This window comes from Anser anser, assembly GCF_964211835.1.
Source record: "Anser anser genome assembly, chromosome: 2".
Classification (NCBI taxonomy): Eukaryota; Metazoa; Chordata; class Aves; order Anseriformes; family Anatidae; genus Anser; species Anser anser.
The window spans coordinates 3,917,722-3,944,364 of record NC_139721.1 but is presented as its reverse complement, the minus strand read 5'-3'; the positions used below and the strand labels follow the sequence as shown (position 1 = coordinate 3,944,364).

Here is a 26,643-nt window from a genome sequence, read left to right as displayed (position 1 = left end):
ATAATAAAACAGGTGGAATAAATAGAAATTTTAATCCAGTTTACTTTTTAAAAAAAATCTTAAGGAGGGACTCGTTTCTTCAGTGGCCGATGTCGATGAGCTGTAAGAGCTCGAATCCCTGGGTTTTAGAGTCCGTGTGTCTGGCACACATCCGGAAACGGGAGCAGAGAGAGGAGGAGAGTGGTGGGACGACACGGGCAGCCCTGTGGTATGCCCCGTGACACAAGGGAGCAGGGTGATGGGGACAAACGCAACCAGCTTGCTCGGGGAGGAGCTGGAGGGCGCTTAAAATAGTGTCTGTCGCAATTGCTTTCGTAGAAATGGTTCCACCTCGGCACAAAAGGATGGACCGGGTGGCTTCCAAGGGCCGATCTCGCCCTATTTTTAGCCTGGTTTCATAAGGAAATGGGCGTCTGTCCATCTGTGTTCCTCCCTGCTCTGACTCTGCAGTCTTTCAGCCACCTGGAACGAAGCAAATGAGAGGCTGGAGAAAATCTGCGGCCACGTTTCTCAGCGCTCAGTGCTACCTTCAGTACGTGGGGGGAAGGTGCATTGCAAAGAGCTGGGCTCTTTCCAGTGGTGCCCAGCACCAGGACCAGAGGCAATGGGTACAAACCGGAGCTGAGGAGGTTCCCTCTGGACATCAGGCAGCACTTCTGTGCTGTGTGGGTGGCTGAGCACTGGCACAGGCTGCCCAGAGAGGTTGTGGGGTCTCCTCCTTGGAGACCTTCAAAAGCCACCAGGACGTGGTCCTGGGCACCCTGCTGGAGGTGGCCCTGCTTGAGCAGGGGCTGGACCAGATGGCCCCAGAGCTACCTTCCTGCCTCATCCAGTCTGGGATTTGCGATCCTGATTCTGTGAATTCCCCTGTTGAGAGGCGCTGCTACACCACAGCCCCTTGCCCATGCCTTAGCAGGGGAGCACCCTTGCCACAGAGGGTGAGCCGAGAGCTGCCACCCTAGGGCAGCAAGAGGTGCCGTGGGGCTCCTGTGGCCTGGGGGAGGCCACGAGGAATTGGAGAATGAGGGTGTGGGAAGGGCAAAGCCCCTGTGTCTGGCTTCAGTGAGTATGGCCCCCCTCCTTCATGCACCCTTCCTGGGCTGCCTCCTCTGCATGTGCTTTGGGCAGGGTGACCCTAACACTGCTGGCAAGGAGACAGCTCGCCCAGTCCCCATCCTGGGGGACAGCGACCTGTGCTGATGGCCAGAGCTGACCCTGCTTTACGGTTGGACCCTGGAGGTCCCCTCCAGCCAAAATTATCCCATAATGATGCTGTGGGATGCGGAGCCCTGTGCTTAGTACCTGGGGGATCCTCGTCCTCGTGACCCCAGCTCAGCCAGCCCTGACCTCATGGCATCAAATCCTGCAACGGCCAACGTCTGCAGTGTGGTCCCCACAAACACCAGGGTATCATATGACTGGTTTTCCTTCCACGCTGACCCGAAATTGTCTCTCTTCCCAAACCCTCTTTCCTGTTCGATCCCTCTCATTCATCAAGGCTAAAAGCAGACTGTAAACCTTCAAAGCCGCTGGCAGACCTTCTTCTGACTTCTGCAGCCTCTGCGTTTTACATCATTGCTCGGTAAATTGCCCAAAAGCAATTTTGGGAGGAGCTATTTATCCTGAAGGCATCGAGAAGAAGTGAATCCACCCCTTCCTGTGCTGTAGTTTTAGTCGTTTATCACCCCCATCATTAAAACACACACTTAATTTTTTCCTTTGAATTTGTTTGGTTTCCTAAACACATAACATGGAGTTTGGCCGTGCTGACACACTTTAAATCTCTCCTGCAGCACGCTGCAAAGGTCTGTACCGACCTTATCTCAATTTGCTGGTACACAGCCGACCACTGGGGCAGAACCGCTGATTTATCCCGATGTAAATCACCGCACACGCGCAGCCCCAGCCTATTTTTATTTGTCCAGGGGAGATTACTGAGCACAGCTGCAGTTACGTGGAAGCAGCGTGTGACCCTTGTGAAATACGGGCTGCTACGAGGCATGGATAATCCTGCGCGATGCTGTTAGGACTATCACAGCACCAGCAGGACCCATGTGGGTCCATGTGGGCAAAGCCTGTGCGAGCCCTGGAGAGTCGTAGGTGTGCAAATACCATGAAGCACGGAGAGGTCTGGTGTTCTTATAGAGATGTTCTTATATCAGAGAGCTCTGATGTTCTTACATGTCCTCATGTCTCTTCTGATAGCTTTGTGTGCTGCACCCAGGAAAGGTCCGGGTTTGGAAATGCGCTGCCCACATCACCGTGCTCCTGCCTCCACCTTCTGGGCTTGCAGCCCTGTGGCTTGCACTCTGCCCAGGTTCAGTCCACCTCCATGCCACCTCCAGCAGCCGCATTGCATTTCCCAACCTCCTCCTTAACAGCTGGGGAGCCAGGGCAGGTCCTGGCTAAAAGCTGAGAGCATGACCTGGCTCCAGACAACTGCGATTTTGGCCTCAAAGAAGTGGGCATGAGCCAGATTTGCCCCATGCTAAGGCCTGAGCGCATAAATTCAGGGCCCTCTGCTATGCCTTTGATTTTTTTTGTTTCTTTTTATTTATTGCTGTTTTGAAGAACCTGGAAAAAAAATAAAAAACACATGGAGCTGCTGTTGTTTTCTCCAATGGCACCTGCCACAGAGCAGGATCCTGCTGCCAAGAAAAATAAAAATACTAATCCCCCAAAGCCTCTCGCTGCACTGGCTTTCAAATCTTGCCCCGCTGTAGTAAGAAACTACCCACCAGAGCCCAGGAGATGCAGTGAAGAGGCAGAAGTCCCCAGTTCCCAGCTTTTGAATAGCTCGTGTGGAGCACTCTGAAAGCTTACACTGCACCCACTCTTATCTAAACACGCCTAAGCCCCAGCATGCTGCTTCAGCTGCATTGGCTTTACACTTTGGGCTGTTTTGAAAGTGAATTTGTAAAGCCATTAACATTATTTAAACAGTTTAGCCACAGAATTACCCAGTGGTGGGATCCAGCTGCCAGAAACGAGACGTGAGGCTCCTCTTTGTGCTGAGGATCAAATAAAATCCAGCCAAAGCACGTGCGCTTTGGAGGATGCCAGAACCAGAGGTGATGGGGGAGTGAGAGCTTGCTGGAAAAGAAAGCAGACTTTCCGGTTAACGGGAAATGTCATCAAGGCTTTTTTTTTTTTTATATATATTATTATTTCTTTCTTTTTCTTTATGAGCTGGTTTGGCTCCAAATCAGACCAAAACCAGACTTTTTTATTTTTTCTTTTTTTTTCACCCTGAAGTTTCCGGAGGACTGGAAGCTGTCAGGCCCCTGGGTCTTCTCCTGCACTCGGCTTCTATTTCAGCTCATTTCAGCCAGCGGCTCCAGGCTCAACTTCAGGGCACGTGGGGAGCTCAGGACTTGCAGTCGGTGCTTTCTGTGCTCTGGGTCTTGTGGCAGACCCCACGAAGATCACCTCTCCTGGGGCAATCTCCACCAGATTCTGGCTTCCTCCACCCTAAGGCAAAGTTCTCTCATTCTGCAGAAAAATTCTGGGAGAAACACGTGCTAGTATCTAGGGGAATACACTGGAAACTGAGGTTTTTCAGACATTTTCAGATTATTTTTTTTCTCTGAGCTGAACACGTGGCAAAGTTAACATGGGTCCCATCAGCTGAGGCCTCCTCTAACCACCACGGCAAGAAATGCTCCCTGTCCTGGGCACCTACAGTAAGGGTGGTCAAAGCCCAGGTGTTTGGAGAAACGGCGGCACGGAGAGCTCGGGTGATCTCTCCAAGGCTTAAAAACAGTTTCCAGCAAAACACAAGCTATGTTCCTGCGAATCCCCACAGTACCTGATATTCAAGGCAAAATCTTTCAAGCTCTGACGTTTCAGGTGAAAGCAACTTCCCTAAAACATGGAAAGATCCAGGGGTCATTCTGACTCGGGAGTTTTGTTCTTGCTTGCCTCGTTCCCTTGGCTGGTGCCTTACTACAAGCCCTGAGATCTGCCTTTGTTCAGAATAAAGCATTATCTTAAGTACCACTATTCTTCCTTTTGAGTGCATTGCCTTAATTGGCTATTTGATTGCATTCCCCTGAAACTAGCAGACAGGCAGCTGGGAGAAACAATGGGTATTGTTTTATATTTAGACTGAGCGCTAGAAGCTGAAACACGCACAGAGACGTGAGCTGCTGGAAGGGCTCAGACCAGCAGCTCCCTCTGCTGACCTGCTCTGGAGAGAAGAGGCAGTGCTGCCAAATTTCAGGAAGTCTCAGGCTGAAAATGTGAAGAGTAAAGGGGCATCTGACAATATTTCTCTTGAGCAGCACAGAGGGGGAGGCTGGGGGGTGACTCTTCACAATCTCTGAAGTGCAAGAACTAGAGGACACCAAAAGAAGCTACCAAGGGACAAGTTCAAGACAAGCAAAAAAAGAAATGCTGGTTCACATAACATAAAATTGTAGAGCTCCTTGCTAAGGAGGCTATGCATGGGAAAGCTTGTTTAGGCTCATAAAGAGCCTGGAGAAGTCTGGAAGAGAAATTCATTGAAGACTACATGCAGAAATCCCTCTTACCTGGGAAATTCCCACCCCCCAGACTGTTGAATGCTGGGAAGCGTTTTAAGGAAATATTGTAATATATTTGTCCTAAGCCTATGTTCTTTCTTGGGCGTCCACTCTTGGAGGCAGGATGCTGACTCACCCAGCTTGTTCTCCTGTTAGTCCCAGGGGATGGCTGATGTGTCCAGAGGCAGTGCTTGGTGCACCGGAGCTGGGGAACAAAAACATTTTGGATGCAGGCAAGGAAACCCTTATTTTAGGGGAAAAAAATGGATATGGATGGCTTTTGCTATCATCTCAGCTTCCATACCCAAGGAATTGGCAGTGTAGAGACATCGGCACCAAATGGAGATGCTGCAACAGTGCTGAGGTTATACTGAGCTTGGGTTCAGCCAGCTGGGCAGCCTCATCACTCCTTTCTTGATGTCATTCTTTTTGAGATAGATTAGGCATGGACATTCAAATGTAACCTTCTAGGACCAAGAAGCCTGTAGCAAGCATGATGATCATAGTTTGAATGGAGGTCCCACCAACGCAGGTAAAGGCGCTGAAAGAATTAGGTGGGAAATGGTTCTTAAATGCCAAGAAGACCGATATACAAAGAACATTTCTGAACTCTGGAGATGAAGGGGTTGTATAAATATAGAACCTCATTGAGGTGGAGAATGGTGATTCTTCTGGGGTGTCTTCAGAGAGGTGAGAGAATATCCCGGCTGCTTCAAATGAAAACCCATTGGAACATACAGGGACACTTTTCTGCTTAAATGATTATTTTTTTTTTCTAATCTTTAATGTTAAATGAGCTTTGTGGAGGCCTTCCCACTATGGTTTAATGTGTTCTGGATATCTGAATTAATACCTTTGCACTAGGCAGGTAGCTTGCAGGCTTGAAAGCACAGAGATTAGAGCAGAAGGCATCATTATTATGGGAGGCAGTATGCAGAGTCTGAACAGACAGTGACATTTGCCTAGAGAAGGCGACATTTTTGTTGCCAACACTTTGTTCGGCATCAACAAGAAATTTAGATCATTCCCAAAGACCAGATGCTGAGGAGAACATCCAGGTAGCCTGAGGACATATCTGGCTACCTGATATGTCAATGTCATCAACTACTATGGGGAAGCTGTGGATGGGATTCAATTATCTAAATACCTCCTCATTTGAAAAGGACCCTGTTTCTTGTCTATACTAGATTCATGTGGACATCTTAAATGCCCTTGGGCATCTCAGGCATTTCTGGATATCTCCTTTCAGGAAAATGAATCCATACCAAACTGGGTATCTTCTGTAGAATGGGATGGGCTGAACTCTAGGTGCCAATGGCTCATGTGAAGTGACTTTGGTGGAAACTCACTCACTAAACTTACATGGGAGCAGCTACGTTTATGTGTCACAATCTGGAGGGAATCTCAGCCTGTACTGCCTCTTAGGAGGTTAATCAGGAGGATGGTGAGGAGAATACAAACTAACTAATCCCCTTTCATTCCTCTCATCAAATCTGTGAGAAAACACAACATATGTTCATTATTCATAATAATGCCCTTATCCTTGGCCTCCACTTGTGCTCCCACAGCCACACCATGCAGATTTCTTTTATACCCTGCACTTTGCAAGGTGAGAGATGACAAGAGAGAGATGGCCTCAAGTACAATCATCTTGGTTTTTTTCTGCCCTGTTGAAGAGAGTGGTGGGATGCTTGTGACAATGTGGGTGATTGGCCAGGTCTACGTGGCCATCTCAGGGTCTTTTTTGCTTTCCAAAGAGCCCTCTGGTCAGATAAGAAGGATCTTGGTTTGCCCCCAGAGCAGGTGGGATAGCTCTTGGAGTAACCGTTCAAAGAAGAATTTGCCCTTTTTGTCATTACTGGCCCCAAAATTGCTTAGTTTAACCATGGTGACGTCAACTGTGAGGATGGCTTAAAGCAGATTGTCCATCTCTGGATCTGCATTCTTTCCCTGTGAAGAGCACTGTAGAAAAATGCTCAACTCCCTAGGACCTAAAGCCTTTGCTTGGCTGTTTAGACTTTTGTTTATACAAGAGAGTTGGAGATGAATGCCTGAGAATCCAATGCCCTAACACTTCTGACAGCCACAGCTCAGTAACGTGAGGGCTCATGTTGCACCTGTGCTCCTCTTTCATCTTAAAAAATATTTCTTCCTCTTTCCCCCTAGAGCCTTTCAAGACCTTGGGAAAAAAAAAAAAAGGAAAAAGTTTCAAATGTTGCCAAGAAAATTGTTGTATCTCAAGTCTGTTGGAAACTATTGTGTGCTGATTTACTCTGTGTGGTTTCCAGGAGAGGTTTTGCCACTAGACAAGGTGAGAAGCCATTTCTGCCCCACTGGGCTAATTACCTAGGTGATGAGCAAGGAAAATGAAGAATAATTACCCTTACATGTCAGATGGGATTATAGTCCACACCCTCCCATACCTGGGAGTATCCCGTGGGGCTGACGTGTCCTAGCTCCTATCAAGGTAGGCTCCAGTGGATGTCAGCCTGCTTCCTGCCACTTTACTCTGGTGATTATTGTGGGGGCTTCTGAGCAGAGTAGCATCTTGGTGGACATTCAAGGTGTTTCATTGGGTGAACTGCTCAGAGCTGGAGACGCCAGGACCCTTGCCTGGCAGGCTGCCTTGGAGCTTGGGCTCTATTCCCTTACCTGGGCAATAAAGAATTGGAGCAAAGCTGTATGTTGAAATAATATCCAAATCCCCAGCACCATCACTTTCCTCTGCACAGTGTCAGCAGCACGGCTTAACGCTGAGTTAGGGTAGCAATGTACACAGGCTCTGAAATCGACAGAGAATGAGCAAACATTGGAAGACGACGCTGCATGGCAATGCTGGGAAGCTCCCAGCCTGAATTCCTTCATCTCTCTCCTCCTGGTTCTGGCACGATGGGCTGGCATCGTCTGCGTGCACCTCCTGAGCACTACCCAACATGGGAGATCTCAGCATGTGGGACCACCCCTCCTGAGCAGGGCAGAGCTCTGGTGCTGGGCGGCTTGTTGATATCATCGCTCCTTGATATACGCTCGCCCTGCGGTGAGTGCTGCCCTGACCACCCACGCGCAGGCTGACGGCTGGAGATGACGGGGACGAGGTGAGCTCACACAAAGCCTTTGCAGATAGAAAGCCGGCACGCAAGAACATTTATGGCAAGCATGAATTTGCTCCCTCTTTTTTTTTTTCTTTTTTTTTTTTTTTCCACAAGTCTTTGTTTTGCTCTTGCTAAAATTGCTGGGCATTTTGCCACTGGCTGAGATAGGAGCATGACCTTCCTTTGAAGAGGCGTAGTCTCCATTATTGGCTAGAAAAATGGGTGCAGAGGAATGAAGCTAGCAAGCACAGAGTAACCTTAATTCCTTCTACCATTGCTGCTTATTCACAGTCTTCTGCTTTTCTCAAGACTCAGATAAGTGGATATCAGTTTCTCCCTCTTGGGACTGGTTGCTTTGGGAAGGGCAAGATGTTGTATGGACTAGACTGAAAACGTGACTCATGTCATTGCCATTGTGGACAGCAGGTCCACAATAGCTTGGCTTGGGACTGCTGGGTAGCACCGTATATTCCCTGTGATGGCTTGCCTAGGACTGTGTTGAGATGTCTATGCTTCTGTGCCTGCCTTCCAGGTCAATGGGAGGAACTTGAGGACCATGCAGTTGTCTCCTCCTTACATGCAGTCATTCCCCAGTGTGGCCTTGGCCTTCTCCACAAATGAGCTTCTCATAATTGCTGTTTATTGATCTGCTTATTATGGGTGATTTCTGTAATGAGCTGCCAGCTCCCAAAGCCCAGTCAGGCTGGGTGGAAGTCGAGGGCATGGTCCAGCCATGAAGTACTGAGAAATTTGACTGTGGACCTGGGAATAAAATACCTTGCTTTGCCAACAGAGAGAACTCAGCCTTCCATTTACTGGTCTGGGTGGAGGGTTGGGGATACTGAGTATTGGCACACCAGGACGTGGAGGACAGTCTTTTTATTGTCTTCTTTTTGGATGCATGATGTGGTGCTGTCCAAGACGGACACAAAACTATCCATTATGGGAAGGGTACAGAGAGCCAGGAACGTCCCCAGGTCTTTACCATCTGTCAGGGCACCAGGTCTACCTTTTTTTGACATCTTAATTTCTGATCCATGTGATGTTCGTTGGCCCTTCCAAGAGGCAGTATGCTGTGCCCATGTATTCATTGCCTTCTCCATGGACAGTGGCCCTGTGGAAAGCAGACAGAACTTGGCAAATGGAAACCAGTGAATAGACCAGAAGAAGAAGATCGCCCCTCTTTACACCAAAAGTCCTTTATATCTTGTGCTGAGGTGACAAGAAGTTGGGCTGAATTTCTGGAATGAATTTGGGCTGATCAAGGTATTTGTTATTGACTTGTGGGGATGGAGGACTATAAAATGTGACACTTCTGCACCAGAACCAGTTCATATGGAAGAGATGTGGGGAGTCCTGGCCAGGGTTCAGACCTATGTATGGTTGGGAAAAAGGCCGTCCACAACTTTTTTATTTATTTTATTTAAAAAATATAGTATCTATGTGTGCATATGAACTTTATTACACTTGGAAGCTCTTGTTTTTCTCAGATGCCATCTTTTTGTTCAGCTAGATTTTTCGACCGTTGATACCTTGATGATATCTGACCCAGTGGAGTATGAAGGAGAAGGAATCCAGGGCACTGAGGTGTAACCCTGGGGGTGGTGGATTCCTTTATCTGCTAGTCAGAGGACACAGCATGTTGGCGTCAACATTGCTGTTGATCTTGTTAGCAGTGCCAGCACATGGTGAAGGTGTTTTTCTGGACTAGAAAGGACACCTCTGCCCCCAGATGTGCACTTGAAAAAAAGTAATTTTTTTGTAAGCATCATACAGTTTTTATTATATTTTAAGTTCCGTTTTTATCAGTGTTTGAAAGCTGAATGCAAATAATTTCCAAATTCTCAGCAATTCACTCTGGATTTAGTTGCTAACTTCCATGAGATTGACTGAAATGTCTGTTCCAGGGCATTTTTTCTGGCTAAAATTATTATATGGAAAATGGAAATTTCATGTGTAAACTCCTGGTTTGACAGAAAATGGCTGATTTCAGTCAAATGAGTAGTTTCCCACCAACAATTGTTACCAGCTTTAAAATATTGTCAAACGCTTTTCCCAGATCGGACGGCACATAAAAAAAAAAAAAAAGAAATGAAGGCTGAGAACGTAATTCAGTCAAATAACACATTCCAGGAATCTAGTCTCCTCTTCTGTTTTCAATTTGTCCCCTAGGGAATGAAGGTTTTCTTGATTGTACAAATTATTGGATATTATTTTTCATCTTCTTGTAGTAAATATTTTTCAGTTACTGACAGTTGCATGTCTGGTTAACTTTTTGTAGGGTACACAGATTACACAGTAATGTTTTTGATCTTTGATGAGATTAATGGCATTTAGAATAAGGGTTGCGCAATGATAATTAACCCTCCTGAAATATTTTTGAGAATTCACTTAGTGTATTCTCTTTATACCAAGTTTCTTGCCAGAAAACTCATCCGTTGGCATGCTTACTATACACTCAGCGAGAGGGTAGACATGTCAGATCCAGATTCATTTTTTCCTTTGCACAAATATTTGCAAAATTAGGTGTGTTCTATTTATTTATTTATTTATTGACATCTTTGCCCATTTCTCTAGCGTTGGCACCCCAGATTTAACCAAGACAGCCCACATTTCTGAGTCAGACAGCTGAGAAAAACATGGAAGTGAAAGCAATCCATACTTTGCTGGAAAAATCACATCATTAAATGCCAAGAGGGGCTGACTGAAAGGACTGAGAAAGAGGCAAATGCCAGGAATTGGCCCCGACACAATTTTATTTATAGTAAATCTAAGTAGGGTGAAGTCTAGTCTGCTGGGTTCACCTCTCAGGATCAGGCCCTGGGGTCTCCTGGGATTTGATTTCTCAGAGAACCACGGGGATGGCAGATGGGAAAGACTTGTTAGGTCATCCTGTCCACATGCCCCGGCAGGAGCAGAACGGGATTCTCTCTTTGTTTCATTCTCAAGTGCCCCATCTACATTTAAACAACTCCAGCCATAAGACTGTTATTGCAAGAAAATTCCACTGCCTACATGTACTTTTGCAAAACCGCTTTTTTAAAGCTCTTGACGTTTGTTTGTTAATTTTGTACGAAAAGCATCACCAAGGAGGAAAGTGAAAATATCTAACATGACCTTGGGCAGCTCAATCCATCTGATGACTGAAAAATAGAAATAGAGCGCCTATCATAATGAAATGGGTTTTGTGGAGACTTGCTACAGGACAGAGTAAATATTTTTGGTTATCCTACTTTCACGTTTCTTTGTATTAACATGTTTGCATTTCTTTAAATTTAAACTTATAGTGAATTCCCAATGTTTGTAATACTTTGTGGTGTATATATTCTGTAACATATTTACCTGAAAACTGCTAATATGCTTTCAGCCTTGACTCCATCTGGGTTGAAGTTATTTTTAATCTGTGGTTTTATCTGCTGTTTCCAGGCTATCTCTGACATGAGTACTTTTACTAGTTATGTGATTATATTATGCATGCTTGGCCCTTGCTTGGGTAGGAGAGGTTGCAGAGATGGCCGTGTAAAATCAAGGATAGGCATATGAAAGACCAACAATTGCAGTCAGACTTACTCAGATTATCGTGTGTTGTTCGTTTCTTTTTTTCCTAAAGTAAAAGGGTCATGGGAAAATGCTAATTCAGAAAACATGAAATTCTCTGTTTGAAAAAAGCTTGGGTATAAAGAGATTTAACTGAGTCCAAGGTTGGACTTCAGTGGAACCTGGCCAGGATTATGGGCCAGGAAGTCTTGAACCTGCTGTTTTTCGAGCCCTGGTTGCGTTCACACAGCGATTAACCCCAGGAGCAGGGGAACGTGGGTGCTGCCTGTGGCAACGCAGTGCAACTGGTATCAATTTCTGTTTTGATGCTACTGGCTGTGGAACTGATAGAATGCCAAGTCCAATGGGTGTGCTCCACGTTTGGAAAGCTTCCAGTTTCCAGGAAATGAAAAAATATACATATACTGATTTGAATCCAATTTGGACAGGAAATTTTTTTTCCTGTTAACTTGGAAACTGTGCTTTCCTGCCAATTAGAATCGCAATTGTGTCATTCTCTCTGTGATGCTCTCAGCCTAATTAATATGAATGAAAAAAAAATGCAACTTTAGTATATTTGTTTAGTGTGCGATATAAATGAAAGTTATATCCCTGGAGATGAACTACTGCATTATCCAGGTATTTCTGAGCTGCTACAGCACCTTCTGTGCTTGTGAAAAAGCACTGAGAAATTGTTCCTAAGCCTTTCTTTCAAGGAAAAGAAAAATCCTATAAACCAAGCCTTTCTTTCCCTGCAAGGAGCGATGAGAAATTTAGCCTTCACTTACTATAGCTCATATTACCTGGCAGATAGTCGTAACTTTAAAGGAGGGTCTCCCATCTTTATAGGAAAATGTTTTTATCAGAAATATTTAACACCTTAAAAGACTCAGCTATAATACGCACGGGATGGTCTGTTCAGATACTAACAAGAGAAGAAGCTCAAACGATGGACCCAGATTTAGTGCCTAGCTGCTGGGTGCTTGCAGTGAAGAGAAATGAATTTTGCTCGTGCTGTTCTTGGAGCAGCGGTGTCCAGGTTGCTTTTTACAAGAGTTGGCTTCCTTTCTGTCAGAAAATGGCAATCTGCTGAAAGAGAAACCTTTTGTAGAAATCTATCTCCATGTCTTGGGGTCTCACTGAAATCTCAGCATGGCTTCTGGGATGGTGCTGTCCTCGTTGCCACGCTGGGGAGGTCAGGCTGCCTTTGGGACTGGTGTCCCACACGTGGTGGGGGGCTGGCAGAACATCCCCTCTGTTGCGAAAAGGTTAAAAGAAAGCTTTTTGGGGGGGGAATATAAACAGTGAGAAGAAGAGAAGGTGGAAGCACAGAAAGGTGCAGGCTGGGAGAAAGTGTCTTGGAGCTGGGGCTGGGGTGTAAGTAGAAAGCCAGGAGCACAGCTTTCGGTGAGGAGGACAAGCAGGGAGACGGAGCTCTCTTGGACATAGAAGAAAACAGATTTGCAATTGGGAACTGCTTTGAAGAATAAGTTATGGTGGTGGCTTTTTTTTTTTTTTTTGTAAGTAAACAAAAACAGCAGCAAAGTTCTGGGTTGCAACCCAGTTCTGAGTTGGTCCCATAATAAGAACAGTCCTACAAAGCATAGTTTGAGCAATGCTCAGGTCAGAAGGACAGAAGCTGCAATGCCAACTGGCCACCTATGTCTACAACAGTAAATTCACCAGTGTCAGGGTATTTTCTATTCCCTTGAGCTCAATGGGAATGATCTAGGCATGTCTGGACTGCTAAACTCTCCTTACATCCAAGGCAAGGTGGCTGCATGCAGATTTCCTGGTGGGAGAACTGTGGTGTGGTTATTCTGTGGAGGATGAAAACCAGCATTAGCTGCTCCGACTGTGTATTTAGGGATTATTTGGATTTCTTTGCTGCAAATCTCACAAAGTGCAGCGACGACAGACCGAGCCAAGGAGAACCAGCTGCCCTCTGCTGCTCGGGAGGTTTTCCCTTTGCTAATGAAACCCTCCTGCTCTGCATCTGTCAACCAAGGGAAGGATGAATTTTCCTCCGGATTTGACTTTATATGCTGATGTATTTCACATCGGTTGCTAGAGATGGCCTGGGAGAGGTGCGGGTTGGTCTCATGGTTGGGTGGGAGCGGGGCAGAGCAGCTGAAGGCAGCAGGGTCTCGCTGGGAATTACAGCGGCAGTTCCTGGCTCCCAGTTCAGGCTGGGGTGAACTAATGGACACCCAGCTAGAGGATCTCAAAGAAGAATAGAGCAGCATTTCAATTAAATCGTAAGTTACAACCCACCAGCCTATTATTATCAGTGACTGCTTCTCCTGACAGATAGCCTGGTTATTCAGAATAATTTTCCCCTTGTTCTCTGTAGGTTCCCATGAGCACGCAGACAGGCTCACGAAACCTGGCCCTTCTTGTTATTTTTATCCAGGAGCAGCTGACAGTAAAAGTGACAAAAGAATTGATGGGGGAAGTGGGCCAGAGCGTGAAAAATCCGGTCGTAAAAACCGGAGTGTTTGCAATAAAATATCTATACATAAAGGGAGAGGAGGGAGGGAGAAGCAGCCCTGGACACAAAGCAGAGCAATGAGCTGTGAGAAGTGACGTCTGGCCCAGATGGAGAAAGTGTAAATCCAGCTGTCAGTGCAGCAATATCCCTTGGCACCTCGGTCTCCTTCCCCTTGGGGGAGCTCACGCCCACGCTGGTGGGACAGTGGCTGGACCCAGCGGGCTGCCGAGGGGCAGTAGGGTGAGGAGTTGTGCCTGGAGCCTCCCAGGGTCACCAATAGTCCTGGCAAGGAAGGGTTTTTCCTCTTTAATATTGAAGAAGAGGGGTATCTGCAGGGTTTTGCATTTGGGAAGAGGGGTTGGGCTGCACCAGGACCCATCAGCTGCTGGGACTGGGTAGGAAACCACCGCAGGGTTGGCACAAGCAGGTCAGGAAGAGAAAGTTAATGCATTAAAAGTGTCTTGTTAAATGGTCGGGAAGAGAAGGTTAATACATTAAAGGTCTCTTATTAAATGGCCTCCACCTTTCTGGGGGCTACTCTGAGCACTTTGCAGGGCACAAGGCTGGTAAAGCCCACACGGAGGTAAAGTGCTTTTGTATATACATTAAAGAAAAAATTGGATGATATTGGAGAGCTGTGGACAATGTCATGGTGAGTTTTCTTTTGGTGCAGTGAATCAAATTGATGCTGAAAACCAGGCCAGGTGCCAGGGCACCTGAATTCTCCCCATAGGCTTGACCCAGTGCCCTCCTCTTTTATGGAAGAGGACTTCTATGGGTGAGAGCCTCAAAGCATGCCTAGGAAAGGAGGTGCTGCCAGAGGTACCAAAATGGGAACGAAAGCTTCTGTGATCACAAAGCAAATGGACTTGAGAGCTGGCACTGGGGACAAGGGGTAGAGTCTCCAGGTATGAAGCACTGGGTTTTCAGGGGGTCCATATACTCGTACCCCTGACCCGTGCTACCTCAGAGATGCACCCATCTGCTGGGGGCAAGGAGAGCAGGCTAACAAACAACAGCGAGACCCTGGGATGTCTCCAGCTGCAAAAAGCCTGTAGGATTTGAAGCAAGGAAGGAAACTTTTTTCTTTTGGCAGCCCCTTCTGGACTGCAGGATGTTTAGCTCCCAAATACATCTCTGTTACTTGAGCTCATGGAATAGACTCGTCCAGCTGCTGGGCCATGAGCACATATGGGTGGGCAGGAAGAGGTTTTAGTGTCTATGCCACCGATATCTGCGTTTTGGCTGGTGCGTGTGGCCAGGTGGGGGGGGATTCACCAGTCTGGAGTGAAGGGAAGCTGAAATGCCATATAGTGTGGGCCATGCTCTTGATGTAGACATTTACAACTCTGTCTCATGCAGATGTGGTGCTTTAGAGCATCCTCTAGCAGGTATTTCCTTGCAGTGCCAATGGGCCTGCTGTGGCTCAGCCTTCCCCATGTACCCTGAGTGATGCCCAGCATCACCTCTGGGCAGATGAGACACCCAGACGACCTTCCTAAGAAATCCTAGATCCTAAGGATTTATTTGGTGCCTTCTGGCACAGAAAATACATAAAACTAACACCATTTCCTGAGGGCTGAGAGGCTTGTCCTTCTGGAAACAGCAAGAACTGTCTCATATTTAAAGTGGTCCTGGTTGCAGCTCCTTCCTCACCAAGTGTGCAGCTGAACATGGATCTCCACGCCACAGGGTTTTGTAAATGCAGAAAAGGTTTCCTATGCCTGGACGAATCCATTCAAGGAGAATACAGTCAGGATCCTTAGGGAGAAATATAACTATTCTGACTGAAGTGGGAATATTTTGGGGGAGTTGTACTGCAGTTTCTCCCTGTTTGTACTCACTTTCCTAGGTGACTGCTGGCTCTGGTGGGAGATGGAAGACGGATGGAGCCAGACCTTTGGCTGTCCTCTGTGGGACAGACCCCTGGAAGACCCCTTTGAGGCTGACTGATAGGCTGCAGCTGATGAACTGAAGGAGGAAGTCCCACATGAAGCTTGCTGGGAGCATAACACTTCCATTAAGGCCCACTGACTGTCTTTGATTTAACACAACTAAGGACCAGGTGGTAGGTTTTACCTTGGCACGCAGGCGAATTGTGTTATCACAGGCAAAAATAAAGCCCTGACACCTACAGCTGCACAGAATGCCTTCCTCACAGCATCCTCTTCATACTGCCCTGCCAATGCTTTGTGGAAAGCACAGCCTTTAGCAGCAATGTGGTATTTCGGTCTCAGAGGACAATAAGTCCCAAGCCGTTCATCCCGAAGCTTTTGGTAGCTGACATGAGCTCTGCAGGTAATTAACCCGGCAGAAATGGGGCTGAAATCACCTGTTCTTTATGGGCTGCCCCCACCCCAGGCTGACTGTGTCAACCAGCAGGAACCTCAAAACTTCCCTGCCCCATTAATATCATCGGCAGGCAACACTTCTCTCTGGTTGCCTACAGCAGCTCAGCCAGCTGGTGTAAATCCTTCAGAGCAGGAGCAGAGCTCGTCTCTACATATCATTTCCAGCCTCTGAGCTGTTGGCCGGGGATTGCTAGCAATTACTCTTGTGAAATAGGATATCATAAGGGGTGGGAACCAGGGCAGGCAAAGCTCTCGAGCGTTACGTCAGGGTCTGATACTGATCTGCGATACGGCCATCTGTCTTCTGAGCAGCTGGGATCAGTTCACATTATAGTTATTAGAAAAGTTTATTTAGCAACTTACAGGGAAAGAAACTTTATAATGTTACGAGATGGTGGCAATTCCTTTAGGACCAGATAGGCTGGTCCCATGAGAACGGGTGGGGGCTGCCAAATAGCCGCCCCTATTGTGCTGTCTATGCGTGATTTTTTATTTTTATTTATTTTTTCCTGCTGGAAAAATAATGTTTCTGCATTTGTTTTTGAGAAGGATTGGCTTGCATTGCCATGTTTAGCTTAACAGATATGATGTATACCTCCGCCCAGCCACCCAGCGTTCAAATGTCTGATGGATCCCAAGAGACGGACATTGTTCATTGCTAAGAAAAGCCCATGCTGCACTGAAAACCTCCCAGACTAGCTGTTCTTGAGGCACTTCTAAGAAATCCTTCTCTCCCTGCTGAAGGCAGTTCTGAAGGGACACGGGGAAACTCCTCTGATCACCTTCAGCAAGCCTCAAGGGCTTTGCTAGGACCCTCTGCAGTGCAAAGGGAGCTCTTGAGGGCGTGCTGGAAACTCTTGTCCTATCGTGTCTGAAAAAGACAAACAGGGCCAGATCCTTAGCAGGGGTAAATCTCCAGAGCCTCACAGATAAGTAGGAAGCTAGGCTGATTAACAGCAGCTGAAAATCTGCCCTCCACAGCCTGTGAAATAAAGGATTATCTCATTAACCCCCATTCTTTCCTTGCTACACTGGGCAATAAATGACAGTCTCTGTCGTGCATCTCAGTATGCTGCTTCTGACAGCAGAGCAGATGTTTGGGCTGAGAGAAACACAGGTGCCTAGAGTAACATACTTGATAGGCTCTGCCTTTGTTAATCGGTATTTTAGGGGCTTGTTAAGGCAGAAGTTGAAGCCAGATCGCTGTGCTAAGTTGTCCTGCTGAAATTCTCCATGAGTTTGAAGAAATTCTTTGTGAACCCATTCATAATGTTGTCCCCCATGACATCCTGTGACAAGTCCCACAGGTTTATTGTATGTATCACATAGAAGAAAAGACCTTTCCTTCTGTTGGCATCAAAACCTTTGCCTTACTCTCTTTGGGTACAAGCTGGGTTCTAGCATGGTTAGCAGTCAGCAATCATTCCCTTCTAGCCATGTGTGCCATGCTTTGCCCTTGCTGGTCCTAATTCAAGGAGCTCCACCTCTGCAATGACAGTGTTTCTGCAGCACAAAACACACAATGGATTGGGAGCTGGATGTGGACATGTGCCAGATGAAATGCATGTTGTTTTCTCAGTTATTCTCTTTCAAAAGTCAAATGATGCTCATATGTTTTTTTTTTTCTTTTTCTTCTTTTTTTCCTCAGGCAATTTGGTTTTCCGAGGACTAAACACGTAAGAAGCTTCAACAAAAATAAGAGGTGTTTTTGCCAGTAATTGCTCAAGCGGCCTCAAGTTGAACTCTTCCCTTTTAGCTTTCTGACCACTCTGGGCTGAACATATGCCTCTTCCATACAACAAGCGCTAATCAGTATTTTGCCATAAAACCATGCCCAAAAGGGCTTCACGTCTGCTTAAAGAATGAGCTCCATGCAATATCCTCCTTAGGAAAGGACTAGGAACAACCCTGAAGGCAACACAGGCTGTCAGCTTTGCTCTGCTCCTAATCATCAAGCCTTTTCCAAAGAGGGATGTTTATTCTGCTGTTGAGGAAAGCAGGGAGTGACAACCTTTCAGGCAGAAATGCAGAGCACATGGACAAATGTTTCACGTAGGAGCAGGGCTGGACAACAGACACAACCATTGCAATACTACAGGAGCTCAGGCAGAAGGAACTTTATCCAACCAGGGCTCTGACGAACAGCTGATCCACAAACTGGGGGCATCAGAGGAACCATCCATGCCTGTCAGAATATTTTGTTTCCAAAGTCCTGCAACCCTTATTCATGGTAAAGGCTGGCTTTGTTTGCCATCAGAAGTCATTCAGGCTGAACTGGAGAGGTTGAGAAACGGTATCCTAAGAATCAAGGAACTTATGTGGCACACAAATGGGAGAATCATATTTTAATCACTGAAATTTCTGCCTTTACCAGTCATTTATGTTTGTTTTAGCCTACCTTTATCCAATGAATGAATGATACTGGGAGGAAGGAAGACTTTATTAAGGATTCAAACTCTTTTCTCTGCTATGAAGAATTTAGAGATTGCAGTAAATATTCTTTTGAATCCAGGAGTTTTTTGTTTTGTTTTGTTTTGTTTTTTCAGCAAAACTAAGGAAGGTCAATGCTAAATCTCTTAGTGAAATAAAGACAGACACAATAAAATCATCAAGCCCAAACCTTTCATGTCATATTTCTACATCAGAAAGATGATCTCTGGTTACAACCTGAAAGTCCAGAGCCTTTCCCAAAAATCATGGTAATGAAGAAAAACTCTTCCATGAGTGTCTCTTTTGAGGTAGGTATTAATAAAATTGTCTAGAACTGATTGAAATGCTTTCTGATTATTATTTTTTTTAATCAAAAAACGCAGGTTTATTTGAAACTGAGCCTTTCCATGGAACAAAACATTTTGAATGAAACCTTAGTTGAGAAAATTTTCTCAGGTCCCACAGTGAATCTGTGGTCAAAGCCAGAGAAGAAGGGACGCTGTACACAGTTTTATTTGAGCCTGATGGATAAGAAATCCTATAGCAGAGGGAACTTCAAATCACTGTGCCAGTGAACACTAGTTCTTAACAAAGCGAAGCAAATCAACACAGATGGGAGTCAGCCATGCACCCTTGAAGTAATGCAGATGAACCACATACTGGGCTGTTTCAGCAAGGACATAGCCAGCAGGTCAGGGAAATTGATTATTCTCCTTTATTTTGCACTTAAGAGGCTTCTGATGCCTAAAGGGGACATAGAAAAAAGCTGGAGCCGATCTTGTCTCAAAGGTGCAAGAGGCAACAAGCCCAAGTGTCAGCAAAGGAATTTCCAATGAGAAATCTTGAAAAAAAGTTTCCCCTGAGAGTGGTTAAGCACTGGGATAGGTGCCCAGACAGCCTGTAGCATCTCCAGCCGGAGAGATGTTCAAAGTTTAACCAGTTAGGGCTCTGAGCAACCTGCTCTGGCTCTGAGCCCGTGAACAGGGTTGGCAGCCTTCCAGCCCACGATTAGGCAATAGTGGGGGTAAATATTGTGGTTGGAAGTTGGGTAGTCGAGTTGGATGAGAGTGATACAGAGCTGTAGCTGTCATAGGGCATGTCAGTGACCTACTTATGGGCTGGCCAAGAAAAAGAAGTTGAATCTGCATCATTCACTCTAATTTTCTGTGAAAAACTCAACAAGTTCTTTTTTTTTTTTTTTTTTCCTTTTCGGTCAGAATTTCTTCAGAAGTTCTGAGAACAAGGAAACCATTTTATTACCTGACCCATTAAATAGAGCAGGAGGCATGGCCCTGGGCAAGTACCTATCTCTAAGCTGCCTGCATCCTGCCCTCTGTGGTCCTTCCCTGAACTCTTTCCCTGCTCAGATGGTGCTCATCCCATCCTGCAGAAGGTTGGCACCACCTGGAGACAGGCTGGAAAGATGAGCAGGGTCCTCAGTTACATCATGCCTAAATTCCTTGAGGGTTTCCAGCAGAAAAAGGTGGACAAATTCCCAGTGTGCTGTTACTGATTTATGTAGCTTGGATCCATAACTGCTAAACAATGAGTGATCAGGGGTTGTTTGACAGCCTCTCTAAACCTTTGCACACATTAACGTTAGGACACATTTTCATTCCGATGCAGAATTCCCCTGGGATCAGGTTGTGCTTGCAGGGGCAAATGAGGGATTGAAATTTCTGTTGGCCACAACCAGAGCTTTTAAATCACCATGACACAGAGCAGGTGCTCATTACTGCTGTGGGAAATGGCAAAAGCCATGTCCCAGTGAGGCCAGACTGGTTTCCTCATCTTCTCTCTGCCTCTACCCAGAGACACCTTTGGGTGGGGGGGAGGCCAGTCTCCTCTCTGACCAGATAAATCACATTCCCAGTGTTGCTCAAGTGGAAATAATAAGCTTAAAATGCTGGGCAGAGAAGGATCAGGCTGGGGAGTTGTGTATTTCAACCTATATGGTGCAATTTACATATCCCCAGTGTGACAACTGGGCCAGCCCTGGCTCACTGGCTGTTGCTTTTCAGGACAGTATTTCAGAGGTTTTCTTTTTTCTCTTCTCTTCTCTTCTCTTCTCTTCTCTTCTCTTCTCTTCTCTTCTCTTCTCTTCTCTTCTCTTCTCTTCTCTTCTCTTCTCTTCTCTTCTCTTCTCTTCTCTTCTCTTCTCTTCTCTTCTCTTTTCTCTTTTCTCTTTTCTCTTTTCTCTTTTCTCTTTTCTCTTTTCTCTTTTCTCTTCTCTGTAATTTTCTATGTAATTTTCTGTCTATCTATCTATCTATCTATCAATCATTCAATCATCTATTTATCTATCTGTCTAGCTATCTAATTTCTCTTCCATGTATGTATGTATGTATCTAATTTCTCCCAGGATATTGGGAAGACAGAGCAGACAGTGGTGCTGAAGAAGGTCCACCTTATCACGGACCATTGCACTGGGACATCTGCATGGCCCGGGTGTTCCATCAGGCATCAGCAACCAGCACAAACCCCACCAATTCAGGAAACTGCAGAGCTTGCCTTTGTAGTTATTTAAGAGATGAAGTCGGAGATGGGCTGGCACCGCCATCTGGTGCAAGTTTCCAGGAATTAACCGACTCTGAGCAGTCCCAGAGTGAAAACACTTGCCTGGGATTTTATAGCTGGTCAGAGCAGTGCTGGTATTGATGGTACCAGCCCAGCAATGCTGGGCTGAATGGCTCAAGGGGACATCACCTTGGTCCTCGACATTTTCCAGGCTGACTTCCCCCTCAGAAATACCGGGAGCATCAAATTACAAGTGCTAAGTGCAGGGATGGAGGAAAGAAAGAAAAGTGATTGGCAATGGAGGCCAGACCCCTGTCTTTTATAGGGAATGTTTGAGTCTGTGATGTTGGTAAAATTTGGCTGACAGTCATCTTTAAGATGGCTGCTAGCAAAGCTGAGCGAAACTCTGGAAAAACAGTGTTATTTCCCATCCGTGGTGGCAAAAAGCTACAGAAATCCCTAGATGAGATGGCCAAATTTTAATTTTCCCCAATCTCCTCAGTTCTTTCATCTGCTTCTTGTCTGGCTAAAGGGGAGAGCTATGTTCTTGGGCAACCCCAGCACAGCACAGCTGAAGCAAGAGGTTTGCTGCCACGCTGTGTGTCGTGGCACAAAGTTAAAAGCAGATGTCTGGCACTAAACTAACCCAAAGCAGGATACTTGAATTGAGTTTTCCGGGAAGAAAAAAAAAATCAAACTAATAACAAAAATTTGGAATTAACTTGAACAAAACCACATCTTTTTCTCACAGTGAAGCCTGATTTTGCAAAGCTTGCTTTCCCTGCTGAGCAATTGTTCCTGCAGACAATTCCCACAGCCATTTCAGAAAGGCAGGGGGTCACCAGCTGGTATCTTCTGGGTTGTATGTAGTCAGTTAGTTCAAACCAATTAGGCAGTTACTGGGTGTTTCTAAACTGCAGTTAATTTCAATAAATTGAAAACAGATGAGGTATGTGGCATCAAAAAGCAAATCCAAAGGATTCCACTAGTGTTCCCCAAACCAAGTACTTCCCTCTCTCCTCTCGTTTTCTTGAATCTTATCGACGATGCCGGTGTTGCAATGTTGAAAGAACATCATCACTTTCCCAGGCAGTCACACACACTCTGGCCTCATCATCAAAGAAAGATAAAAAACCTGTCCTACATCTTCTGGAAGAGAGAATCCAACTGTCCAGACTGCTCCAACAGAGGTGCACAAGCAACTGTTTTTTGGCAGGGAAACTGGTGTCCCAAAGTTGGGCACCCATCTGAACATAGCTCTAGGATATTATTCCTCTCCCCCCAAAGTCCCCTTCCCTGGTGTGGAGTCCTTTCCAAACGAGGCTGGGAGGAATTAATGCCAATAGTTAGAAATGCGACTATCCCTAGCCATACTTTGCAAGGCACTATATGGGACAAGTTTCACCCAAGTTTCTGGGACATGCAGAGAACAATCCAGTTGCTTAGACATCTGGTACAGTTTGAGGTGCCTCAGGATACCTGAGAGATATGTAGAAAAGGCCAGATGTGGCATGGCAGCCATAGGACACCCACATCCTGCCATTGTGGCAGTTGAAGGTCAGTGGGAATATCTCATACAGTATGAAACAGCTGTGTTAGGACACTGAATTACACCCCTAGAAGGCAGTAGGCACCTACATGTAGACCCATGAATGGTCAGTCTCCAGCTGAAACCCTGTTCTGCTCCGCACAGCTGAGGACATGCCATGTCATCCCACCCTACAAAACTGGTCGTTTCAACAACTCCCACAAGACCCCAGGCATCCTCGTCTTCATTATGGCCAGCTGCGAAGTAATCCCTCAGATTTATTTGAAAGTGGGTTGACAGTGTTAGAAGTTGAAGACCCTCTAAACTAAGTAGCCTACCACAGAAAATAAAAACCAACCTGTTGCTGCCAGCCAGACTGAGCAAACCTGGTCTTGAACAAGATCCTTTGCTGTTCTGCAACATGCTGGGCAGCAAAATACCTGTTGAACGCAATGGCAACTGAATGCTTCCGAAGGATTTGAGCTGGTCAATATGTGACTGACCACAGGAACTTGTGTTTGGTCTCAATGTATTAGTTTTCAAAGCGGAGTCCCTAGGGAAAAAGCAGGGAAGATTTGGAAGATAGCAGCCCGCTAAATATATTCCGGCACAAAGCTGACAACAGCTAGAGCCACATGTGATATGCCTCTGGAATCCTAGCAGGGTTGATTTATCTTGGTGTTAGGCCTAATATACTTAAAAGCCCTTTATAAATAACCCAGGACCTTTTGCACTTGCTGTTCTACAGACTTGCTTTGTTTATTTGAGTGGTTGAGCTGGGCCTGTCATTTTTAATGAAAATAAACTCCTTGTCAGAGACCTTTTCCTTCTGGGACCTTCAGAAGGACACGCAGAGCAATTCCGTGCTCTCCCTCGTTTCCCAGCAGCCCCATTAGTTCTCATCTTTTTGGCTTTGAAAGGCAAAGCGGTTTGGGGAAAGGTTAACAGAGCCTCTGGGGGTTATGTTTCTTCTGGCCTCCAGAGCTTGCCTCCAGAGCTGAACTATGAGGCTTCTTATTTTGGGCCTGTTTTTGAAGGGATGGGTGCCCAACGTGGTGGTAGAGCCAAGAAGTCCATTCCAAAGGACCAAGAGAGAGGAGTGTGGATAAGACAGACACATGTCACTGCCTCAGCCATGGTTTGGAAAGGAAATCCCACCTGCCCCCTTCCTGCCCTGTCTTCTACTGCATCCCTTGGGCTCCTGACAGCCACCATGACCTGAGCCATCACCGAAAGACTGGGAGAGGAAAAAGGAGCAGAAGACAGTAGCTTTGGGCTGCTAAGAGAGAGATGGAGGGGTGGAGAGCTGCCTCCTGGCCCTCTGAGCCTGGCCATCATCTCTCACCTGTCTGGGAACCATCTCACCTCAGTCTGGGGTCCCTGTGGCAGAGGAGTTTGGGGGACGATGCCATGCAAAGGGTCCTCAGATGGTGAAGCTCCTCAAGTTGCAAGCTGAACGGGAAAGCTGCTGGCATTGATATAAGCTCATGTCCATTTTCTCTGCTGATGGTGCATCTGTTAGTGGTGGGAAATGGGTCCTAATGGCCCCACCTGCTAATGTAAGAGTGTACCAGGCAGCTTTGCTTTCTAGACTCTGGCACTTGCTTGTTTCCAGAGGTTCAGCTGAGCTCCTCTTCTGCACCCAGAAGGACTTAGTTTTAATGATGAGAAAGGCAGATGTGCAGGACTGTCCTCAGCCTGATACAGCTTTGGCAGTGCCAGCCCCAAACTACAGAGCCTAAGAGATCTGCTAGATCGAGTTGGATTGTGAAGACAGATGGACACCAGGACAGGTTGTGTGGTTCCCCCCCCCTTGGAGGTTTTCAGGACCAGACTGAAGAAAGCCCTGAGCAACCTGGGCTGAGCCTTGTAGCTGACTCTGCTTTGACAGCGGGTTGGACTAGAGACTGAGGTCCTTTGCAGCTTGGATTATCTCATGATCCTCTGCCCCTGCTATAGTCACTGCTAGAGAGAAAAGGGAGCCCAGTGCTAGCTCAGACAACCCCACAGATGGGCTCTTGGACCACTGAAAAAGCTGCCGCTGCTTTTGAGCTTGTCCAGAGATGGGGGACTCCATGGGGGGAAATTTGGGGTTTTGAAGAAGTCCTTCCTCAAGTTGAAACCCCCATTTTAGAGCTGCACTTGTCACATCTCCATTTCTCACCCCGTTTTTCCTGAACAACAGGTAAGCTCCAATTCAGATCAACGGGTTCATTTTCTGTTATACAGAAACACCCTGCATTTTTTAGCTCTGGCAGCAGCATTTCTCTGTGTCAATAGATCATTTGGGACGGCAGAGGGAGTGCAAGAGCAAGGAAAAAGAGCACACAATGTAAGAGGTTTCATCTCCCAGGTGGATCCCAATCTGCAGGGGACAAAAGCCAAGGCAGAGGGACAGTGCTTGCTCCTTCCGAGCACGCTGGGTGCAGTAGAGGTGGAGAAGGAAGGGGGGAGTCTTAGGACAGCAAGAGGAGGATGGATTCGGCCAGCTGGCACTGGGCAATCAGAAGGCTTTGTTGGCCTGAAAATCAGCTGGGTTAACCCCGTCTTGGTGTCCTGGAGAAAGTCCTGGAGATGCTGCTTCATGTTGGGTGTGAAAAACAGAACACAGACCAAACAGCAGTCCCAGGTGCCGCTTCAGGGCATTTCCTTCTCTCGCCCTTGTAAACTGCAGCCTAGAAACACAGCCATGTACAGCTCTGGGGCAGGAGGGTAGGAAATCAGGATTCACAACCCCTCTCCTGTCTTGTTCCCCAGACATCCCAGCCTTCCTGACCCAGAGGCTCCTGACCACCTTCTTTTCCAGGAGTGAAGAACGTGGTTCAGATAACAGGACACAGAGCTGGGTGTGAAGGACAGCAGCAGCAAATGACCACGGTCTGTTGTGGCAGCGAGACTTAGTATCATCCCTCTCGGAGGCTCCAGGTCCACACACATTAGCTAAATAAACAGCACCTAGGAACAGTCCTGAGCACTGGTGCTTGACCATCCACCCTGGTGAACAACAGAATGGGTCCTGAATTGTGCTGAGGCACCCAGTGTATTTCTCCCTAGCATGGTTTAGGATTTAGCAAGAGCTGCAACTAGGATGTGGCCACCCTGTGTTGGAGAAAAGTGACTTCAGTGGTGTGGACAAGTATCTTTTCCTGGGAGAGGGGAGGAGGTATGTTAGAACCCTTTTTCCTTGGCTAGAAAATAAGACGAATCCTACAGAAGAAAGCCAATGCTTGCTGGAGGTCTGGATTGCACCTCTAGAGTGTGGTCACTTCCCTGGGATGGGAGAAGCTCCAAAGACAGATGACAACCTTCTCCAAATCTTACTGCCACGTTTTAAATATTGGAGGAGAATAAGTGGCATCCCTTGGGCATGGCAAATGGCCTCAGCATGGCCATGCTGGCTCTGTCCTCCAGCCTCCAAACTATCACTCCACTTTCAGTGTGAAGTGCCTGGCTGGAAGGATATTGGAGAAATAACAATTATCAGTGGGCTCCCCAACATCCTCGGTTACATCCTTACTAAGAAATGAAAGAGTGCTAGGAGCTGCCTGGGAGGTGAATGGGATGTTAAGCTGTTAAAAGAGCCCCTACCATGCTCTTGACTCAGCAATCCCGCAATTCTCCCCGCTTATTTCCAAGTGTATGTGGGACAGACAGCATTCCCAATGGGCAGGCTGGACACAACCACTGTCCAGGACACAAAGAGACATTAACGTTACGGACACAAGCTGTGTTTCACCTGTAAATATGAATGATGGTGAACTGTTCCAGAAATACTTGATTTATTTGGGCACGCATCATGTTGGAGAGACTACTTGGCCTTCAGCAGCTATAGCATGGTCCACAGGTTCCCTGGGCACTTGGTCCTCTATTGAAGATGTCCTGGTATTCAGACCTGGACAATTCCAGGAGGGCAGGTGCTCTTCACTTGTGTCACATGAGCACCAAATAGGACATAGGCCACCGAAGTCATGCCTCAGATCTTGAACCCTTCTCTGCAGGAAGCCACCTCTCATCATTTCTCAGCTGAAACGCCAGCTGGCCAACAGGCTGAGGCAGGCCTGAGTCTTGCTTAATGAAAGAGATCAGCATGGCTTGCTTGCTGCTGCTCCACCAGCCTCACGGAAGGGACATACGACTTTTTTTGCACATAAAAACAGGTAAAAATCCTCTTATA

At 46.6% G+C, this 26,643-nt stretch overlaps 1 long non-coding RNA gene across 2 annotated transcripts; it reads left to right on the top strand.

The window, feature by feature from the left end:
- Positions 1-7,538: 7,538 nt before the first annotated feature.
- Positions 7,539-18,505, top strand: LOC310893375. Of its 2 annotated transcripts, none has more exons than XR_014578943.1 (3): positions 7,539-7,618; positions 15,496-15,711; positions 17,643-18,505. It is a non-coding gene; the product is annotated as an uncharacterized lncRNA (long non-coding RNA). The 2 variants fall into 2 exon arrangements; XR_014578944.1 differs by lacking the exon at positions 7,539-7,618 and adding an exon at positions 8,713-8,881.
- The last annotated feature ends 8,138 nt before the right edge of the window (positions 18,506-26,643 follow it).